General features: G+C 48.7%; 1 pseudogene; it reads left to right on the top strand.

Moving 5' to 3' along the window:
- LOC121535673 overlaps positions 1–18,363 on the top strand; it is an 83,260-nt pseudogene that overhangs the window by 48,160 nt on the left and 16,737 nt on the right.

The following is an 18,363-nucleotide window of genomic DNA, read 5'->3' as shown; positions in this document are numbered from 1 at the left end:
TATTATCCTCAGCCCAACCTAGTGTTATCCCTCAGTCCTAACCTAGTATAGTCTTCCTTTTTCCTCACTAACCCTCTAGCCTATCCCTCAGTCCTAACCTCTCCTAGCCTGGTATTATCCCTCGGTCCTAACCCCCTCAGTCCTAACCCTAATCCCCCCTCGGTCCTAACCTAGTATTATCCTCGTCCTCAACCTGGTATTATCCTCGTCCTAACCTAGTATTTCCCTCAGTCCTAACCCTAACCTTGTTCCCAGTCCTAACCCTAGTATTTCCCTCAGCTCCTAACCCATATTGTCCTCTCAGCCTAACCCTACCCCTCGGTCCCTAACCTATTATCCCTCAGTCCTAACCCTAGTATTATCCCTTCCTTTTTCTGTCCTAGCCTGGTATTATCTCCATCCTACCTCTATCTCTCCTCATAACCCTCGGTTCCTAACCTATATTATCCTCAGTCCCTAACTAGTATTATCCCTCAGTCCTAGCCTCAGTACTAACCTCGGGTCCCTGGCCCTAACCCCTCAGTCCTCAACCCTGGTATTATCCTCAGTCCAACCCTCGGTCCTGCCTAGTATTCTCCTCAGCCTAACCTAACCTTTCTCTTTATCCTCGTCCTAGCCTGTATTGTCCTCGGGTCCCACAACCTGTATTGTCCTCATCCTTTCCTTTCTCATTTCCCTGCTTTATCTCTCCTTATTTCCTCTCCTGCTTTTCTCCTGCCTTATTTTCCTCCTACCTGGTATTTCCTCTCCTTGTATTCTCTGTCCCTTTTTCCCTCGGTCCCTAGCCTTTTTCCTCAGTCCTCTGTGTTTCTTCCTACCTTATTATTTCTCTTCAGTTTCCTCTATTTCTCCCTTAGCCCTCGTCCCTCACCTTTTTCCTTCTACCTAGCCTCGTCTAGTAGTTTCCCTCTCTCCTTTTTTCTTCTCTTTTTTGCCTCGTCCTCTTATTGTCCCTCTCCTGGCCTATTTTTCTCCTGCCCTGGCCTCAATCTTCTTTCGGCCCTGGCCTGGTATTTCCTCGGTCTATTTTGTGCCTGGTGTTTCCTTTCTTCTTCGGTCCCTTTTTATCCTCGGTCCTGCCTGGTATTTCTCGGTCCTGGCCTGCGTGCTCTTTTTCCCCTCTGGCCTGTATTTCCTTTCTTTTTCCCTTCCTGCATCTCCTTTGTTTTCCTCATTTCTCCTACTTTTTCCTCGGTCCTTGTGTATCCTCCCGGGTCCTGCCTGTATTTCCCTCTCCGGCCTACCCTCCTAGTATTTCTCGTCCTAGCCTAGCCTTGCCTCGTCCTGTGGTATTTCCCTTTATCCCTCTCCTCCTCCTCCCCTCCTTTTCTCGGTCCTAGCCTGCTATTGTCCTCGTTCCTAGCAACCTGGTATTGTTCCCTCGTCCCTGGCTGGTATTGTCCCTCTCCTCCCCTGCCTCGGTCCTTGTTTGTCCTCAGTCCTAACCCGTATTCCCCTCCGTCCTAACCTGTATTTCCTCTCGGTCCTAACCCTAGCATATCCCTCAGTCCTAACCTATTATCCCTCAGTCCTAACCTTACCCCTCAGTCCTAGCCCTAGTATTATCCGCCTAACCCTATCCCTCGGTCCTAACCTAATTTGTTCCTCAGTCCTAACCTAGTATTTCCCTCAGTCCTAACCTAGTATTTAATCCTCAGTCCTAACCCTAGTATTATCCTCAGTCCTAACCCTAACCCCTCAGTCCTAACCTAGTATTATCCCTCAGTCCTAACCCCTAGTAATATCCCTCAGTCCTAACCCCCTAGTATTATCCCTCAGTCCTAACCCTAACCCCAGTCCTAACCCTAGTATTATCCCTCAGTCCTACCTCAGTATTATCCCTCAGTCCTAACCTAGTATTATCCTCACCCTAGCCTAGTATTTTCCTCAGTCCTAACCTAACTTCCTCGGTCCTAACCCTGGTATTATCCTTCGGTCCTAACCTAGTATTATCCTCAGTCCTAACCTAGTATTTATCCCTCGGTCCTAACCCTAACCCTCAGTCCTAACCCTAGTATTATCCCTCAGTCCTAACTTCCTCGGTCCTAACCCTATGTTATCCCTCGGTCCTAACCTAGTATTATCCCTCAGTCCTAACCCTAGTATTATCCCTCGTCTCAACCTAACCCCTCGGTCTCTAACCCTGGTATTGCTCCTCAGTCCTAACCCTAACCTCGTCCTCCAGTACTACCAGCCTACTTACTCCCTCTCAGTCCTAACCTAGTATTATCCTCAGTCCTAACCTAGTATTATCCCTCAGTCCTAACCCTATTATTTCCTCAGCCTAACCCTACAGTCCTAACCTAGTATTATCCCTCAGTCCTAACCTAGTATTATCCCTCAGCCCCTAACCCTAGTATTATCCTCAGCCTAACCCTAACCTCCTCAAACTAACCCTAGTATTATCCTCGGTCCTACCCTAGATTATCCCTCAGTCCTAACCTGGTATTATCCCTCAGTCCTAACCTAGTATTTTCCCTCAGTCCTAACCTAGTATTGTCCCTCGTCCTACCTAGTATTATCCTCCTGTTCCTAACCCCTCGTCTAACCTAGTATTATCCTCAGTCCTAACCTATATCCCTCAGTCCTAACCCGGTAACCCCCTCAGTCCTAACCTCAGTATTTCCTCAGTCCTCCTTTTTTTCTCCTGGCCTTTCCTCTCCCTGCCTGGTATTATCCCTCGACCTAGCCTGTGCCTCTCCTTTTTTATCCCTCATCCTACTTATTTCCTCCCTCAGTCTATTTTTTCCTCGCCCTATCTCTCTTTATTATCCTCCTTTTCTCCTACTTTTTCCCACCCTTGCCTGGTATTTCCCTCGTCCTGCCCACCCTCTCCTAGCCTGTATTTGTCCTCGTTCCTGCTATTTTCTTGTTTTCCTCTCCTGCCTAGTTTTCCCTCGGTCCTAGCCTCTTTCCTCGGTCCTAGCCTGGTATTTAGTCCTCGGTCTAATTCCCTCGTATTGTCCCTCGCCCTAGCCTAGTATTAACCTTCTGTCTATCCTACCCCTCTCTAGCCTAGTTTCCTCTTCCTAGCTATATTGTCCCTCTCCTAGTGTTTTGTCCTCGGTCCTACTGGTATTATCCCTCGTCCTGTTTTCCCTTTTTTCCTCAGTCCTATTCCCTCTCCTATTTTCCTTCGGTCCTAACCTAGTATTATCCTCATCCCCTCTCTCGGTCTAGTTTTATCCTGTCCTACCTAGTATTATCCCTCAGTCCTAACTACTCTCATCCTATTTTTCCTGTCCTACTATATTATCCCTCGGTCTACCTAGTATTATCCTCAGCCCTAACCTTATTCTGTCCTAACCCTAACTCCTCGGTCCTAACCTAGTATTCCCTCAGTCCCTAACCTAACTCCCTCAGTCCTAACCCCTGGTATTATCCCTTCAGCCCTCCTAACCTCTCCTCCTAGTATTATCCCTCGGTCCTAACCCTTAACCCCTCAGTCCTAACCTAGTATTATCCCTCAGTCCTAACCTAGTATTATCCTCAGTCCTAACCTATGCCCTCCAGTCCTAACCCTAGTATTTTCCTCAGTCCTAACCCTAACCCCCTCAGTCCTAACCTGAGTACATCCCTCGGTCCTAACCTAACCCCTCAGTCCTAACCTCAGTATTATCCCTCAGTCCTAACCCTGGTATTTCCCTCGGCCCACCTTTTCTGTCCTTAACCTAGTATTATCCCTCAGTCCTAACCCTAACCCTCGGTCCTAACCCTAGTATTACCCCTCCCTCAGTCCTAACCTAGTATTATCCCTCAGTCCTAACCCTAGTATTATCCCTCGGTCTAACCTCCAGTCCTAACCTAGTATTTCCTCCGTCCTAACCCTAACCCTCGGTCCTAACCCAGTAAATTATCCTCGGTCCTAACCCTGTATTCCCCCAGTCCCTACCCTAGTATTATCCTCGGTCCTAGCCTGCTTTCCTCGGCCCTAGCCTAATTCCTCATCGTCCTAATCCTCCCTCGTCCTATTATTTCTTCCTGCCCTTTTCCTTCATTATCCCCCTCCATAACCCTCCTCTTCCCTCTTTTCCTCACTATGTCCCTCGTCCTCAGCCCCTAGTGTATCCCTGCTAGCCTGGTTTCCTCGTCCTACTTATTGTTCTCTCCCTCTTATTCCTCCTTTCCTAACCTCGGTCCCCTGCTGTTCTCTCCTGGCCTGGTATTGTCCTCGTTCAACTGAGTATTTTCCTCGTCCTTTTTCCTTCCTATTTCCACCTCATCAACCTAGTTTTATCCCTCCGTCCACCCCCTACCCTCCGTCATACCTATATTGTCCCTCAGGTCCTAACCCTGGTATTTATCCCTCATTCCTCTTATTTATCCCTCATTCCTCACTTATTTTCCTCACCTAGCTTTCCTCGTGCCTCTCTTTTCCTTTTGTTCTAGTATTTGTCCTCAGTCCTACCCTATATTGTCCTCAGTCCCTTTTTAGCCCTCCAGTCCCCTAACTAGTGTATCCCTCGTCCTGGCCCTAGCCCTCAGTCCTAGCCTATATTCTTCCTCATCCTATGTATTCCTTATTTCCCTAACCCTAGTATTTCCCTCAGCCACCTACCAACCCTGGTATTATCCCTCAGCCTAACCTCAGGTCCTAACCCTAGTATTATCCTCGGTCCTAATTCCCCTCAGGTCCCAACTAGCCTGGTATTATCCTCAGCCCCTAACCCTAACCTCAGTCCCCCTAGTATTATCCCTCAGTCCTAACCCTAGTAATTTATCCCTCAGTCCCTAACCTAACCCCAGTCTAACCTAGTATTATCCCTCAGTCCTAACCCTAACCCCTCAAGTCCTAACCTAGTGATTATCCCTCAGTCCCTACAGTATTATCCCTCGTCCCTAACCCTAGTGTTATCCCTCAGCCTACCCTCAGTCCTAACCCTAGCATTATCCCCTCGGTCCTAACCCTAGCCTCAGTCCCTGCCTATTTTGTCCTCACCTAGTATTCTGCATCTTTCCTATCCTAACCCTCATCCTAACCTAGTATTACCCTCGGTCCTACCTAACCTCTCCTTTTTCCCTCCTCCTCACCTGTATTGTCCTCCTCCTACTCCTCGGTCCTAGCCCTGGTATTGTCCCTCGTCCCAACTATTATTATCCTTCTAGCTTTTACCCTCGGCCCTAGCCTAGTATTTATCCCTCGTCTACTAGTATTATCCTTTCGTTATAACCTAGTGACCTTCCCTCGGCCTAACCTAACTATTTCCTCGGTTCCTAGCCTAGTGTATCCTCATCCTATTCCCCTCAGTAACCTACCTAGTTTCCTCCACTACCCTCTCCTCTTTATAATCCTCAATTCCTAACCTTATTATCCTCATCCCTACGTGTTATCCATACCTCAGTCCCTAGCCCTAGTATTTTTCCCTCAGTCCCAACCTAACTCTTCTCCTAGTATTATCCTCAGCCCTGCCTAATCCCCCCTCAGTCCTAACCCCTAGTATTATCCTCCTCCTCGGTCCTAACCTAGTATTTCCCTCAGTCCCACCAACCCTGTTTCCTATTTTAACCCTGGTATTTTCCCTCGTGTCCTAACCCTAACCCTCAATCCCTAACCCTAGTATTATGTCCAACTCAATCCCTCGGTCCTAACCCTAGTATTATCCCTCGGTCCTAGCCCTACCCCAGTCCTAACCCCTAGTTGTCCCTCCGTGCACCAACCTAGTATTATCCCTCAGCCCTAACCCTAACCCCTCAGTCCTAACCCCTAGTATTATCCCTCCAGTCCTAACCCTAGTATTATCTGTCCAACCCTCGGTCCTAACCTAGTTTTCCTCGGCCCTAACCCTTCAGTCCTGGTTTGTCCCTCGGTCTAACCCTAGTATTATCCCTCAGTCCTAACCTCAACCCCATATATTATCCCTCAGCCCTAACCCTAACCCCCTCAGTCCCTTAACTATATTCTCCCTCAGTCCTAACCTACTAGTATTATCCCTCAGCCCTAACCTGGCCTATTTCCTCCCTCAGCCTAACTTACAGTCCCCTAACCCTAGTATTTTCCCTCAGTCCCTAACCTTACACTCGGTCTAACCTAGTATCCCTCGCCTTCTAGGGTCCTAACCCTGGTAATTTATCCTCAGTCCTAACCCCTGGTATTATCCTCCCCTAGCCCCTAACCCTAGTCTGCCTAGTATTATCCTCCAGCCCTGTTAACCTCGGTCTAACCTAGTTTGCCCTCGGTCCTACCCTCGTCCCTGCCTTGTCTCTCGGCCTACCTAACCCCTCGGTCCTAGCCTATTATTGCCCTCAGTCCTACAACCCTAGTCCTAATTATCCTCAGTCCTAACCCTAGTATTATCCCTCACAGTCCTAACCTAACCCCTCAGTCCTAACCCTAGTATTACCCCTCAGTCCTAACCCTAGTTACCCCTCCAGTCCTAGCCCTAGTATTATCTCCTCAGTCCTAACCCAGACTATCCCTCAGTCCTTCCTAGTATTTTCCCTCGCCCCTAACCTGAGTATTATCCCTCAGCCTAACCCTAACTAGCATTACTCCCCCACACTAGTGTTATCCCTCATTCAACCTAGTTCATTTCCCTCAGTCCTCAACCTGTATTATCCTCAGTCCTAACCCCAGTATTGTCCCGCCTCAGTCTAACCCTAGTATTATCCCTCAGTCCTAACTTCCCTGATTTTTCCCTCAGTCCCTAACCCTAGTATTATCCTTCAGCCTAACTTCCCTGGTGTTATCCCTCAGTCCCTAACCCTAGTTATTATCCCTCAGTCCTAACCCTGTACCCTCAGTCCTAACCCTAGTATATCCCTCAGCCTAACCCTAGTATTATCCCCGTCCGTCTAACCCTATTGTCCCTCCACTAACCCCTCGTCCTAACCCTAGTATTATTCCCTCAGTCCACCTAACCTCTCCTACCTGGTATTATCCTCATTCTAACCTAGTCACCTCGGTCTACCTATTTGTTCTTCCTAACTATACTTCCTCATCCTACTCCTCGGTCCTTTTCATTTCCAATTTCGTCCTCGTCCTACCTATATTATCCTCATCCAACCTGGCCTCATCCATCTTCTGCTCCTCCCGTCCTCCCCCTAGCCTCGGTCCTAGCCTGTATTATCCCTCTCCCTATATATTGTCCCTCATCCTATGTATTTCCTCTTATTACCTACTACACCCTCGTCCACCTAGTATTATCCCTCGTCCTTTTTTATCCCTCCCTCCTCTTATTATCCACTCGTCCTATTGTCCATCATTCTAACCCTGAAGTATTATCCTCCCAGCCCACAACCCTTACCCCTCGTCCTAACCTAGTATTATCCCTCAGTCCTACCTTGTCCCTCGGTCCCTAACTGTCCTCGGTCCTAACCTAGTATTATCCCTCAGTCCCTAACCCTAGTCCTCGGTCTCAGCCTAGCCCTCAGTCCTAACCCTAGTATTATCCCTCAGTCCTACAACCCTAGTATTATCCTCGGTCCTACCCTCGTATTATCCTCGGCCCTAACCCTACCCTCGGTCCTAACCCTAGTATTATCCCTCAGTCCTAACCCTAGTATTCCCTCAGCCCTAACCCCACAATTCTCTCAGCTCCCTAACGCCCTCAGTCTCTACCCTAGTATTATCCTCAGTCCTACCCTTAGTATCCCTCGGTCCTAACAGTTCTCCTTCCTCGTCTAGCTGTTTGTCCCTCGCCTAGCCTAACCCCTCGGTCCCCTAACCCTAGTATTATCCTCAGTCCTAACCTGGTATTGTCCTCGGTCCTAACCTAGTATCTGCCTGCCCTAGCCTACCCTCAACCCTAGCTATTACCTCAGTCCCTAACCCGGTGTAACCCTCAGTCCTAACCTAGTATTATCCCTCGGTCCTAACCCTAGTATTATCCTCGGTCCCAACCTGGCCCTCCCGGTCCCTCCTGTATTATCCCTCGGCCCTAACCTAGTATTATCCTCCCTAGCCCTAACCTCGGTCCTGGCCTGGTATTGTCCTCGGTCCTATGAGTAATTTCCTCGTCCTTTTATCCTCAGCCTCAGCCCTTACTATCCTCAGTTCCTACTTATTGTCCTCGGTCCTTCCTCAATTCTCTTATGCCCCCGGCCTAACCTTATACCCTCGTTCCTACCTAGTATTATCCCTCCCAGTCCTCAACTTTATCCCTCGTCCTAACCTTATTCCTCGGTCCCTAACCTAACCTCATCCCTCACCCTATTTTCCCTCGGTCTAGTAACCCTAACCCCTCAGTCCCACCGCCCTAGTATTATCCTCAGTCCTAACCCCCTAGTATAATATCCCTCACCTAACCCTAACAGTATTTCCCCTCAGTCCTAACCTGTACCTCTCCTAACCCCCTGGTAGTCCTCAGCCCTAACCCCTAGCCACTTTATCCCCTCAGCCTACCCTAGCCCTCAGTCCTAACCTATTTTCACCCTCCAGTCCTAACCCGGTATTTTCCTCAGTCCTAACCTTGCCTGAATTAGTCCTCAACCCTAGTATTATCCTCGGTCCTAACCTATATTGTCCCTCAGTCCTAACCTAGTAATATCCCTCAGTCCCTTATTGTCAATTTTCCTCGGCAACAAATCTTGTATTTCCTATTCCCTCTCCCTTATTTCCCTCATCTAGTCATGTTTTGTCCACTCGTCCCTCTCCTCTAGTATTTCCCTCACTACTCCATTTAACCCCTCATCCACCTTTATTTCCTCGGTCCTAACCTAAGTATTATCCCTCGTTCTCAATCTCATCCTACTTTATCCCTCATTCCCTACCTAGTATTATCCCTCAGCCCTAGCCTAACGCCCTCAGGTCCTGGCCCTGTATTGTCCTCGTCCCTGGCCTGGTATTTGTCCCTCGTCCTAGCCCTATTTTGTCCCTCTACCTGCTTCTCCCTGTATTGTCCCTCGTCCTAATTTTGTCCCTCGGCCTGCCTACTGGTATTGTCCTCGTCCTACTGGTATTGTCCCTCAGTCCCTAACATTTATTATTATCCCTCACTCTATAGTGTTATCCCTCAGCGCCCTACTCCTCGGTCCTAGCCTGATATTATCCTCGGCTAACCTAGTGTTTATCTCTCAGTCCTAGCCTGGTATCCTCGGTCCTAGCCCTGGTATTGTCCTCGGTCCTGGCCTAGTGTTGTCCTCGGTCCCATAGCCCTGGTATTGTCCCTCAGTTTACAACCCTGGTATTGTCCTCCATTTCGCCTAGTATTATCTCTCGGTCTCTAGCCTAGTGTTATCCCTCAGCTACTGGTATTGTCCGCCAGGCTCGCCCTAACCTCGGTGCTCGCCTGGTGTTGTCCTCGGTCCTAGCCTAGTGTTGTCCTCGGTCCCTAGCCTGGTAGCCTCCTCGATTCTCAACCTCAGTAACTTTCCCTCAGTCCTAACCTACCCTCTCCAACCCCCTTCCTCAGTCCTAACCCTAGTATTATCCCTCGGTCCTAACCCTATATTGTCCTCCAGTCCATGGCCTAGTATTATCTCCTCAGTCCTCCCCTCCCTAGTATTACCCTTCCCATCCAACCCCAGCTAACCTTTAGTATTATCCTCAGTCCTAACCTAACCCTCGGTCCTAACCCTAGTATTATCCTCGGTCCTAACCCTTATTCCCTCCGGTCCCTAAACCCTAGTATTTCCTCGGTCCCTGCCCTCATTCCCTCGGCTACCTGTGGTCCTCAGTCCTAACCCTATTATTTTCCCTCAGTCCTAACCCTAGTATTATCCTCGGTCTAACCCTAGTATTATCCCTAGTCTCAACCCTAATCGCCCACCCTCAGTCCCAACCCTGGGTATTATCCCCTCGTCCTAACCCTAGTATTGTATCCCCTCAGTCCTAAACCCTAGTATTATCCCCTCAGTCCTAACCCTATCTTCCATCCTCAGTCCCTAACCTCAGTATTATATCCCTCAGCCTAACCATTATCCCCCTCAGCCCCTAACCTTTATTGTCCTCAGTTCCTAGCCCCTGTTGTTGTCCCTCGGTCCTGCCTAGTGTTGTCCTCCCGGTCCTGGCCCTGGTGTTGTCCTCGGTCCTGGCCCTAGTATTATCCCCTCAGTCCTAACCCTAGTATTATCCTCGGCCCCTGGCCTATCCTCCCTCCTAGCCTGGTTGTATCCCTCCGGTCCCACCACCTTTTATCCCCCTCAGTCCCCAACCCTAACCCCTCAGTCCTAACCCTAGTATTATCCCTCAGTCCCTAACCTCGTCCCTAGTTTTACCTCAGTCCTCAACCCTGTATTACCCTCCTCAGTCCTGGCCCTAGCACCACCTCGGTCTAACCTAACCTCTCAGTCCTAACCCTAGTATTATCCCCTCAGCCCTAACCTTCTAACCTCTCCAGTCCCCCTAGTATTATCCCTCAGTCCTAACCTTCCCTAACCCCTCAGTCCTAACCCCAGTATTATCCCTCAGTCCTAACCTAATATTATCCCTCAGTCCTAACCTATAGTATTCCCTCGGTCTCAACCTAGTATTATCCCTCAGTCTCAACCTAATCCCTCAGTCCTAACCCTAGTTTATCCCTCAGTCCTAACCCTAGTATTATCCTTCTCCCTAACCTATCCCTCAGTCCTAACCCTAGTATTATCCTCAGTCCTAACTACCCCAGCCCCTAACCCCTAGTATTTTCCCTCAGTCCTAACCCTAGCCCTCAGTCCTAACCCTAGTATTATCCCCCCCTATTCGCCTGTCCTAACCCTAGTATTATCCTCAGTCCTAACCCTAGTATTGTCCCTCAGTCCTACCCCTTACCCCTCAGCCCCTAACCTCTAGTTATCCCTCCCTAACCCCTATCCTCAGCCTAACCCTGTATTATCCTCAGTCCTTCTACCCTAGTATTATCCTCAGTCCCTAGCCTGTGTATCCCTCAGTCCTAACCCTAGCCCCTCCAGTCCTAACCCTAGTATTATCCCTCAGTCCTAACCCTAGTCTCCCTCGGTCCTAGCCTAGTATTATCCTCAGTCTAGCCTAGTATTATCCCTCAGTCCACCCTCCCCCAGTCCTAACCCTAGTATTATCCCTCAGCCCTAACCCCTACCACCTCAGTCTAACCCCTAGTATTAATCCTCTCAGTCCCTAACCCTATTGTATCCCTCAGTCCTAACCCTAGTATTCTCCACTCAGTCCTAACCCTACCCTAACCCCTCATCCAAACCTATATTATCTTTTTACCAGCGTATTATTCCTACCTCCCCCTTTTCCTCCCAGTCTAACCCTATTTATTCTCCCTATCAAATATTTTCCTCATCTAACCTAGTATTGCTCCCTCATCCTAACCCTTTAATTACTAACTAGTCTTTTCCTCATTACACCTAGTCCTAACCCCTCGTCCTAACCTAGATCCCCTCAGTCCTCCCCTATTTTAACCCTCATCCTCACCCTAGTATTGATCCTCAGCCCTAACCTATTATTATCCTCATCCCGTCTTCCCTAGCCCTAGTTTTCGGTCCCTCAGCCCTATTTCCTACTAGTATTATCCCTCCCGCCTTTTCCTCGGATTCCCTTATATTTTCCCTCATCCCTTGTACTCTCCCTGCCTCCCTAACCTAATTACTTCCTCTTTCCCCGTCCTGGCCCTATATTATCCCTCCCAGCCCTAACCTGGTATTCTCCTCAGTCCTAACCTACATTATTATCCCTCCCGTCCTAACCTCCTCCAGTCCCTAACCTAGTATTTGTCCTCATCTAACCCTCTTCCTCAGTCCTACTTTTACTCCTAGCTACCTCGGTCCTACCAACTTATTATCCTCTCACTGGCCTTCATCTTCCCTCAGTCTGTATCATCAGCCCTAAGCCTAGTATTACCCCTCGGTCCTACCTTATCTAACTTTATTCTCTCCTTTTTCCCTCAGTCCCAGCCTAGTATTATCCCTCCAGTCCCTACCCTTATTATCCTCGTCCTAGCCTTCTCCTCGTCCTACGGTCCTATTTATCCCTCGGTCTAACCTATTCCCTCAGTCCTAAACCCTAGTATTATCCCTCAGCCTCCTAACCTCAGTATTATTATCCCTCAGTCCTAACCCTAACCCCTCAGTCCTACCTAGTATTATTCCTCAGTCTAACTATTTCCCTCTCTCATTATTATCCCTCAGTCCTCACTATTTCTATCTCACTATTTCTTCCCTAGTTTTATCCTGGGTCACCCTAGCAACCCTAGCCTCGGTCCTAACCTTATTTATCCCTCCGGCCCTAGCCTAGTATTGTCCTCCGCCCTAACCTAGTATTTGTCCCTCGGTCTATATTCCTCAGTCCCTACCCTGGTATTGTCTCGGTCCCTCCTATCTACCCCCTGTTTTCCTCGTTCCTATAGTATTATCCCCTCTTTCGTCCATTTTTTCACCTATACCTCTATATCCATGCCCTACTCTTCCCTCCGGTTCCTCGCCCTTTTGTCCCTCTCCCTACCCTGAATCTATTCTCCCAGTCCTCCAATTTTATCCCTTCCCTCCTTTCCTCGGTCCTAACCCTAGTATTCCTCATCCTAACTTCCTCTCCTCCTTATTACCTCTCCTAACTAGTATTATCCCTCTCATACCTTAATTGTCCCTCATTCTTTAACCCTCGGTCTACTTATTATCCCTCGTCCTCCCTAACTGTCCTTTTTGTTTCATTTCCCTAGCTCCCTCGGTCTCTGTATCCTCTCCTCCTAGTATTGTCCACTCGTTCTTCATCTCCTGGTATTGTTCTCGTCCTACCCCTGCTCCTCGGTCCTAGCCTGGTGTTATCCCTCGGTCACCACCAACCTCGTCCATGTTCCTCTCCTGTCCTAATTCCTTTTCCCTCAACTTTTCCCTCAGTCCTAACCCTAGTATTATCCCTCAGTCCTAACCTAGTATTATCCCTCAGTCCTAACCCCTAGTTATTATCCCTCAGTCCTAACCCTAGTATTATCCCTCAGCCCTAACTCCAACCCCTTCAGTCCTAACCCTAGTGCATGCTTCGCCCCTCAGTCCTACCCTAGTATTATCCTCAGTCCTAGCCCTAGTATTATCTCCTCAGTCCTAACCTAGTATTATCCCTCAGTCTAACCTAGTATCCATCGTCCTAACCCTGTATTCTTCTGTCCTAACCTAACTCCTCATACTACCCTATATCCTCAGTCCTAACCTATATTACCCTCAGTCCTAACCCTAGTATTATCCTCAGTCCTAACCTCATATTGCTCCCTCAGTCCTAACCCTAGTATCTATCCCTCCCAGCCCCTAACCCTAGTATTAACTTCCCCCAGTATCTAACCCTAGTACTTCCTCGTCCTAACCTAACCCTCAGTCCCTAACCCTAATCGTATTCCCTCAGTCCTAACCCACATAATATCCCTCATCCTACAACTCCTCCCTCAGTCTAACCTTCCTATTTCCTATTTCCCTCTCCTAGTATTATCCTCAGTCCTAGCCCTATCCTCCCTATCCTAACCTAGTGGTTATCCCTCCGTCCCCTAGCCTAGTATTATCCTCAGTCCTACTGTTTTACCTTCCAGGTCCTAACTCCTCTTTGCCTTCCGCCCTCTCCTACCTAGTTTCCCTCACGTCCTAGCCTAGTATTGCTCCTCCCGTCCTGTGGTGTTCCTCGTCCCATGGCCCTGTATTGTCCCTCGATCCTACCTACCCTCTTCTCCCTATTCCTCATTTATATCCCCTCACCTCGTCCTACCTTATTATCCCTCAGTCCTAACCCTAGTATTATTCCTCAGTCCCTAACCTAGTATCCTCGCCAGCTTTGTCTAGTATCCCCTCATCCTACTAATCCCCTCAGTCCTAACCTTATTATCCCTCATCCTCTCTTCCTTTTTATCTTCTACTGTGTCCCTCCTCCTACTGTTAATCCCTCGTCCTACTATATTGTTTCTACATCCTAACTAGTATTATCCCTCAGTCCAACCCTATTTTTCCTATTTCTAGCCCTAGCCCCTCAGCCCTAACTCACCTCTCCTACTATATTTCTGTTTTATTCCCCCGTCCTAACCCTAACCCCTCAGTCCTAACCCTAGTATTATCCCTCGTCCTAACCTAGCCCCTCAGTCCTAACCCTAATCCCCACTAGCACCTAGTATTATCCCCTCAGATCCTAACCTAGTATTATCCTCTCAGTCCTAGCCTACCCCTCAGTCCTAACCTCAGTCTTATCCCCTCAGTCCCTAACCCAGTATTATCCCTCAGTCCTAACCCTAGTATTATCCCTCAGTCCTAACCCTAACCCTCAGTCCTAACCCTAGTATTATCCCTCAGTCCCTAACCCTACCCTCAGTCCTAACCCTAGTATTATCCCTCAGAACCCTTGTCCCAGTCCTAACCCCTAGTATTCCCCCTGTCCTCAGTCCAACCCTAACCCCTCAGTCCTAACCCTAGTAGATCCCTCAGTCCTAACCTCTATATCCCTCAGTCCTAACCTAGTATTATCCCTCAGTCCTAACCCTAATATTTCCCTCAGTCCTAACCTAATTCCCCTCAGTCCTAACCCTAGTGCTTTCCCTCAGTCCTAACCCAACCCTCAGTCCTAACCTTTTTTCCCTCAGTCCCCCTACCTCTCAGTCCTACCTAGTTTTATCCCTCAGTCCTAACCCTAGTATATCCCTCAGTCCTAACCTAGTATTATCCCTCGCCCCTAACCCTAATCCTCAGTCCTAACCAGTATTATCCCTCAGTCCTAACTAACTCCCCTCCGTCCTAACCTAGTATTATCCCTCAGCCTAACCTAATTTTTTCCCTCAGTTCTAACCCTAGTATTATCCCCTCAGTCCTACCCCTAACCCTCAGTCCTAACCCTAGTATTATCCCTCAGTCCTAACCCCTACCCCTCAGTCCTAACCCTATATTATCATCTCTACCTATTTATCCTCAGTTTAACTCCTTACTTCTCCTTTTTATTCTTCCTACCTTTCCCTCACCTAACCCTCTCCTTTTCGTCCACCCTTATATCCTCGCTATATATTTCCCCCTAACCTACTCCTCTTCCTTTCCTCTTATTATCCCTCTCCTTTCCCTCATTCCTGTCCCTATTTTCCCTCAGTCCTAGCTTCCTATCCCCATCAGTCCTAACCTAGTTATTATCCCTCAGCCCTAACCCCTAACCCCCTCGGTCCTAACCTAATATTATCCCTCAGCCCTAACCCTCCCCCTCGTCCTAACCTAGTATTATCCCTCCAGTACTAACCTAGTATTATCCTCAGTCCTAACCCTAACCCTCAGTCCCTACCCTAGTGTTATCCCTCACAGTCCTGACCCTAACCCCTCAGTCCTAACGCCTAGTATTATCCCTCAGTCCTAACCTCAGTTTTCCCTCAGTCCTAACCTAGTATTATCCCTCGGGTCCCAACCCCTAGTTATTTCTGTCTCAACCTACTCCTCCTAACCCTGTTTCTCCTCAGTCCCTAACCACAGTATTATCCCTCAGCCCCTACCCTAACTCCTATCTACCTTTATCCCTCAGTCCTAACCCTGTACCCTCAGTCCTAACCTCCAGTATTGTTCCCTCAGTCCAAACCCCTAGTATTATCCCTCGGTCCTAACCTAGTATCTTATCCCTCAGTCCTAACCCTAGTATTATTCTTCCTGTAAACTTCCCCTAGCCCCTAACCTATTATCCATCAGTCCTAACCCCCTAACCCCTCAGTCCTAACCTAGAATTTCCCTCAGTCCTAACCTTTTGTCCTCCTCCCTAGTATTATCCTCAGTCCTAACCTAGTATTATCCTCAGTCCTAACCTAGTATTATTCTGTCGCTAACCTAACTCCTCAGTCCTAACCCTTATCTCTCAGTCCTAACCCTAGTATCTCGTCCTATCCTGGTCCTAACCCTAGTATTGTCCTATCCTTGTTTGTTGTCTAACCCTCTCGTCTACCCCTAGTATTATCCTCAGTCCTAACCCTAGTATTATCCTCGTCCTCCTAGTCCTCAGCTATTATCCTTAGTTTTATCCCTCAGTCCTTCCTAACCCTCAGTCCTATTTATCCCTCAGCCCTAACCTAGTATTATCCCTCAGTACTAACCTAGTATTATCCCTCAGTCCTAACCCCTAACCCCTCAGTCCAACCTAGTATTATCCTCAGTCCTAACCCTAACCCCCAGTCCTAACCCTAGTTTATCCCTCAGCCCCTAACCCTAGTGGTTATCCCTCAGTCCTAACCCTAGTATTATTCTGTCCTACTTCTCAGTCCTAACCTACCTCAGTCCTAACCCTAGTATTATCCTCAGTCCCTAACCCTAGTATTATCCCTCAGTCCTAACTTTTTCCTCGTCCTCCTTATTATCCTCAGTCCTAACCCCTAACCCCCTCAGTCCTAACCCTAGTATTATCCCTCAGTCCTAACCCTAGTATTATCCTCAGTCCTAACCCTAACCCCTCAGTCCCAACCCTAGTATTATCCCTCGGTCCTAACTCCTAGTGTTATCCCTCAGCCCTAACCCTAGTATTATCCCTCAGTCCTAACCCTAGTATTATCCCTCAGTCCTAACCCTAACCCCTCAGTCCTAACCCTAGTATTATCCCTCAGTCCTAACCCTAACCCTTCAGTCCTAACCCTAGTATTATCCCTCAGCCCTAACCCTAGTATTATCCCTCAGTCCTAACCCTAGTATTATTCTGTCCTAACCCTAACTCCTCAGTCCTAACCCTAACCCCTCAGTCCTAACCCTAGTATTATCCCTCAGTCCTAACCCTAGTATTATCCCTCAGTCCTAACCCTAGTATTATCCCTCAGTCCTAACCCTAGTATTATCCCTCAGTCCTAACCTAACCCTCAGTCCCTAACCCTAGTATTATCCCCTCAGTCCCACCTAGTAAATGTTTATCCCTCAGTCCCTAACCCTAGTATTATCCCTCAGTCCTAACCCTAGTATTATCCCTCAGTCCTAACCTCGTATTATCCCTCAGTCCTAACCTAGTATTATCCTCAGTCCTAACCCCTAACCTCGGTCCTAACCCTAGTATTTATCCACGGTCCTAACCTAGTATTATCCCTCGGTCCTAACCCTGGTATTATCCTCAGCCCTAACCCCTAGTATTATCCTCAGTCCTACAACCTAACCCCTCAGTCCTAACCCCTAGTATTATCCCTCAGCCCTAACCCTAGTATTATCCCTCCCAGTACCTAACCTGTATTATCCTCAGTCCCTAACCCTAACCCCTCAGTCCTAACCCCTAGTATTATCCCTCAGTCCTAACCTAACTCCCCTGTCCTAACCCCTAGTATTATCCCTCAGTCCTAACCTAGTATATCCCTCAGCCCCTAACCCTAGTATTATCCTCAGTACTAACCCTAGTATTATCCCTCAGTCCTAACCCTAACCCCTCAGTCCTAACCCTAGTATTATCCCTCAGCCCTAACCCTAGTATTATCCCTCAGTACTAACCCTAGTATTATCCCTCAGTCCTAACCCTAACCCCTCAGTCCCTAACCCCCTAGTATTATCCCTCGTCCTAACCCCTAACCCCTCTGTCCCTAACCCTAGTATTATCCCTCAGTCCTAACCCTAGTATTATCCCTCAGCCCTAACCCTAGTATTATCCCTCAGTACTAACCCTAGTATTATCCCTCAGTCCTAACCCTAACCCCTCAGTCCTAACCCTAGTATTATCCCTCAGCCCTAACCCTAGTATTATCCCTCAGTACTAACCCTAGTATTATCCCTCAGTCCTAACCCTAACCCCTCAGTCCTAACCCTAGTATTATCCCTCAGTCCTAACCCTAACCCCTCTGTCCTAACCCTAGTATTACCCCTCAGTACTATTCCTGACTAGCCAATCGTAGTGCTCTATGAATATGGAATTACAGGGTGTGATTTGGGACATTCCCCTTCTCTTATGAACAGCTTGATATAGGAGATGGTTCTCAATAACATGTTCCTGACCCCTCCTCCTTTTCCTAGCCCACTCCCTGTGCTATTGGCTGTTTAGTTAAGGATGACCTTTAACCTCTGTCCTCAGCCCCTCCCTATTGGTCCAGTCCCCAGTGAGACCCTCCTAAGCAGTCCAGCAGCAGAGACAAGGCAGCGCAGCAGACCAAAAACCAGGTAGGAGACACACTGGGGGGGGTAGGGTTAGGGGCTGGGGTAGGGCTGGAGATACACTGGATATACACTGGGGGGTAGGGCTGGAGACACACTGGGGTAGGGCTGGAGACATGGGGGGTAGGCTGGGGATACACTGGGGTAGGGCTGGGGATACACTGGGGGTAGGGCTGGAGTTACACTGGGGTAGGGGCTGGAGACACACTGGGGGTAGGGCTGGGATACACTAGGGTTAGGGCTGAGATACACTGAGGTAGGGCTGAGACACACTGGGGTAGGGCTGAGACACACTGGGGGTAGGGCTGGGAGACACTGGGGTAGGGCTGGGGTACACTGGGGGTAGGGCTGGAGACACTGGGGTAGGGGCTGGAGATACACTGGGGTAGGGCTGCTGGGGTATACACTGGGGTAGGGCTGAGACAC

The sequence above is a fragment of the Coregonus clupeaformis genome, unplaced genomic scaffold, assembly GCF_020615455.1.
Source record: "Coregonus clupeaformis isolate EN_2021a unplaced genomic scaffold, ASM2061545v1 scaf0573, whole genome shotgun sequence".
Classification (NCBI taxonomy): Eukaryota; Metazoa; Chordata; class Actinopteri; order Salmoniformes; family Salmonidae; genus Coregonus; species Coregonus clupeaformis.
This window is presented reverse-complemented; position numbering and strand designations above follow the sequence as displayed.